This window comes from Bubalus bubalis, chromosome 3 (genome assembly GCF_019923935.1).
Source record: "Bubalus bubalis isolate 160015118507 breed Murrah chromosome 3, NDDB_SH_1, whole genome shotgun sequence".
Taxonomy (NCBI): domain Eukaryota; kingdom Metazoa; phylum Chordata; class Mammalia; order Artiodactyla; family Bovidae; genus Bubalus; species Bubalus bubalis.
In genome coordinates, this window is record NC_059159.1 from 38175184 (window position 1) to 38179484 (window position 4301).

Consider the following 4301-nt stretch of genomic DNA (forward strand, 5'->3'; position numbering starts at 1 on the left):
CCCTACCCGGGGGATTGAACTCACATCTCCTGTGTCTCTTGCATTACAGGTGGATTCTTTACCCACTGAGCCACCTGGGAAGCCCCTTTTAACTTAGTGGGGGGGGTGGCGCATCAAATCAGTGTACCTTCTCCTGCCCTCTCAACATGACTTAACATGTAGCTTAACATGGCTACACTTTGAACACAGCTGCTTAGAGGAGAAAATTACAAAAAAAAAGTAAAGTTATCAAAACAGAAACTGAGGGGAAGATTGTCTATATCCACAATCACCTGTCTTCCTTCCTTCCATCCTTCCTTCTTCTGTCTCTTTTCTTCTTCCTTTCTCTGTTTCTTTTCTTTCTCCCTCTGTAAGCAGATAGGTTAGGGGGTTTCTGGAGAAAGAGAACCAGGAATGACTTTCCTGACACTGCTGTTATTTAGTTGCTAAGACGTGTCCAACTCTTTGTGATGCCGTAGACTGTAGCTCGCCAGCCTCCAGTGTCCCTGGAATTCTCCAAGCAAGAATACTGGAGTGGCTAGCCATTCCTTCTCCAGAGGATCTTCCCAACCCAGGGATTGAAACTGGATCTCCTGCATTGTAGGTGGATTCTTTACCCTCTGAGCCACCAGGGAAGCCAGAAACAAGGCAGGCTGCACTTGTTTATGCCCCATAATACATCCTTAGGGCAGGGTCCTGGTTCCTCAGGGGATATACGTAGTAATATATTTTTGAGTTCTTCAGGAACCAAGGCCCCCATCCAGGTGGACGATAGAATGATGACATTGACCCTCCTGAATTCAATCACCTTCAGCGTGGACTCTGTCACCCTTGGCCCCAATTCTGTGCTGAATGCTCCTCTGCTCAAGCCCCCTCATGAATATGCATGTACCTTTAGGTTAATGGCATCACCGACAGGAGTTTGAGTAAGCTCTGGAAGTTGATGACAGACAGGGAAGCCTGGCGTGCTGCAGTCCATGGGGTCGCAAAGAGTCAGACACGACTGAGCTACTGAACTGACCTTAGGTTAAAACGTCCCCAGTTTTGCTGTTGGGGAGACACTGCCTTGGAGGAGATGCCCCCTGTTTTCCTTTCTTGCTGTTGTAATAAATCCTTCCTTCTGATCCTTTTGCTTGGTTGTGACACCCACCAGTGTTCTTTCCTGGAGAATCCCAGGGACGGAGGAGCCTGGTGGGCTGCCGTCTATGGGGTCACACAGAGTCGGACACGACTGAAGTGACTTAGCAGCAGAAGACACCCACCAAGGGATGAACTCAGTTTTCAGGGAACACCTTCCCTTCCATTCCCTTCCCTTTCCTCCCCTTCCTTTCCTCCTTTCTAGCTTTTGGGAAAGCTTCAGGAAGGTTCCTGGTGCTCTTTAAGCCCCTAGGGAGCCTAAAGCTCACCCCTCACTTCTAACCCCACCCCAACCCTAAGCCCTTCCCCCACCAGCAGCACAGGGCTCATTTAAGAAAAAAAAAAAAAAACTATTCAAAACTCAAGTATCTAGCAGCCTCTCTGGTAACTGCAAGTGAGAACCTGAGTAAGATCAGTAAAGATCATGTGAGTCAAGGGGGAAATAAGGTCTAATTTACAGAAGTCTCGTTTTGACCAGATTTTCCCCAACCTCTGTCCACCTACCTAACCCCCCACCCACCCCGCGCGGGGTTTCCAACCCTCCCAGCCAGCCTTTCCTGACCTACCGTCCGTGACCCACCTTTCAGGCCAGGCTCCCAGTCCCCTCCCATGGAAATATGACCTGTCACCTCAGCCGCTGGCTCAGACCACACACCGGGACACAGCCCAGCAGGAAAAGTCCAGAAGTGATCATCCCCACAGGCTCACGGTGCCCCCTGGAGCATCGCGGGACTCTGAGCACCGCCCAGATCCGCATCCGGAGCCTGGGCGGCGAGGGGGCGCGGGGGGTCCCAGTCTCTAACCCCCAGGTTCCAGGAAGTCTGCCGAGAGGCTGCACGCCCCCTCCTCCCACTTCCCGTCCTCCCCCCTTTCCCCGCCTTTCCCTCCGCCCCACTCCCGGACTGAATTCCGGAAGAGTCCCCTAGCCTGCCGTGGGGTCCTGCAGGCGGTCCCTCTCCCATCTGCTTTCTCTATTATTCTGATCGACTCTCGGGGACACCCTTTGTCAACTGTCGAGAGCTATGCATATGACCGGGGTTGATATTGTTATTACTAAGAGGCGCTCGGTTTCGAAATTGCTTTGAATTTTCTGGCACCAAAGCTTGGCGGTTCCCGTGCCTGGAAGCCTCGGCCGCGTGGGTGTTTTTTCGTCCCTGTGACTTGCGGAGTGGAAACCCACTCTTGCTTTCCTGCTCGGGAAGACGGTAGTTTGAGACGGGTGAGCAGAGAACTTGAACTTGGAGTTGGCCGGTGGGGGCTGGGACTCTTCCTCTGCGACTGCCTTTCCCGCTGACCTTAGACAAGTCACGTCACCTCTCCGAGCTTCAGTTTTCTCACCCAGAGTGGACTGAACCCCCCTCCTCAGAGTGTTGTCCTGTGACCATGTGCCAAGGGAATGAAAGTAAAGCCCCTGGTGCCTGTACTCTAAAGACCTGGTTCAGTGACAGGTCAGGCATGCTGGCTGTCTCCACCCGCAGGGAGAGGGCTGGCAGGGTGGCCTGAGTTAGCATATTTTAAAAATAGGATGCCCAGTTAAAGTAGAATTTCAAATAAGAGACTTTTGTTTTTAAGTATATAAGTATGTCCTGTACAATATTGGGGATATACTTAGACTAAAAAAAAGTATTCCTTATTTGAAACCCAAATTTATCTGCAAACTAAGGTACTGATAATAGATTCTCTTGCTGCTACCAGAGAGTTTTTGTCTGAGACAGAACTCCGGGGAAGATGAGGTGAGAGCCTTTGAAAGAAATATGGGCTGAAGTAGAAAGATCTAGAACACAGTCCTAAAAAGGGTAGCAGTGGCCTCCAGGCCTGGTTCACCTTCTGCTCTCAGACCAGCAGCAAACACACCAGCAGCCTGGATGGGGGCTGGGCTTGGTGGACCCCTGTCTCTCCTCTTCTCCCCCGTTTCCAGTTTACCTGCTCCTCCTCCAGCTCCGGCTGGGGGCTGGCCACTGGGCCAACAACCCACTTCCCAACCCTGCGTTCCCTATACCAGAAGGACAGCAAGAGATATCACGGAAGAAGCTAGACTGAGGTGGTAAATCGGGAGTAAAGCTTCCTCTGTGTTAATTATCTTCCAGGAAACCAGGACTGTGTCACTGCAGAAAGCCGGGAGCAAGACACGCCCCAGAGCTGGTTTAACCTGCTGTGACCAGACTAGCTGAATTAACTATCCCTCAACTGGACACATGACCACTCATTCCTATGGAGGACTTTCATCTGACAAACATTTTCTCCTCTCCTTTGTCCATCCCACTGGAGCATTAACTGGCTACTCCTCCTCCATCCTGACTCCACCCCCATCACCTGTCTGCCTCTGCTTCCTCCACCTCACCTAGTCAGTCCCTTGGATCCTCCCCGAGCCCCACTGCTTAGCTAAGGCTCATCAGAGCTCACCTGAACTGCGGCAGCCTCCTCCCCATATACCCATCTACCCCAGCTCCATTCTCCATAAAAGCAGGTCTCAGCTTGCCACTTCTCTGCTGCTAATCCTGTTTTGCATCAGAGGCCAAGGCCCAGCCCTCAGGGACCAACGAGCAGGACAAACCAGGGTGCCTGAATAAAACATGCCTCTTCCAGTCAGTCACCCAGGAGAAACTTACTCATCCCAGGAGGGGAGGCGGGGAAGAAGTTCTAGGGAGGATTCTGGCCCAGCCAACTCTCATCAGTCGAGGTGAGGAAGGGGGAGGCGGTGGTGGCTCAGCCTGGGGTAAGGCTAACCCCACTCCACTTACAAACTGCCCTCTGCTTTTCTTAGATGCTCAACCTCACTCATAAAATCTGCTCAGTTGCTCTGTTGTGTCCGGCTCTTTGTGACCCCACAGACTGTAGCCTGTCAGGCTCCTCTGTCCGTGGGATTCTCTAGGCAGGAATACTGGAGTGGGTTGCCATTTCCTTCTCCAGGGGATCTTCCCGACCCAGGGATTGAACCCTGGTCTCCTGTATTGCAGGCAGATTCTTTACCATCTGAGCCACTGGAGAAGCCTCCATTCATAACATAAGAAATGTAAATTAAAACTACAAGATACCATTTTTCACCTATCAGATGAACAAAACCTGAAACCCAGCAAAAGGGAGCTCATGCCTGTTGAGGTCAAGGTGTGTGAAAACAGTCTGAAAGTTAATTGGCACAGTCTCTTTAAAGGGCCAACTGGTAAACTTGTCAAAAAATTATATAT

General features: G+C 51.3%; 2 long non-coding RNA genes across 2 annotated transcripts; one reads left to right on the plus strand and one right to left on the minus strand.

The window, feature by feature from the left end:
• Positions 1-241: 241 nt before the first annotated feature.
• LOC123332383 lies at positions 242-1926 on the minus strand. Its single transcript, XR_006549179.1, has 2 exons — positions 1697-1926; positions 242-373 (listed from the first exon to the last, which is right to left on the minus strand). It is a non-coding gene; the product is annotated as an uncharacterized LOC123332383 (long non-coding RNA).
• Positions 1927-2043: 117 nt separating this feature from the next.
• Positions 2044-3915, plus strand: LOC123332384. Its single transcript, XR_006549180.2, has 2 exons — positions 2044-2335; positions 3204-3915. It is a non-coding gene; the product is annotated as an uncharacterized LOC123332384 (long non-coding RNA).
• Positions 3916-4301: the final 386 nt, after the last annotated feature.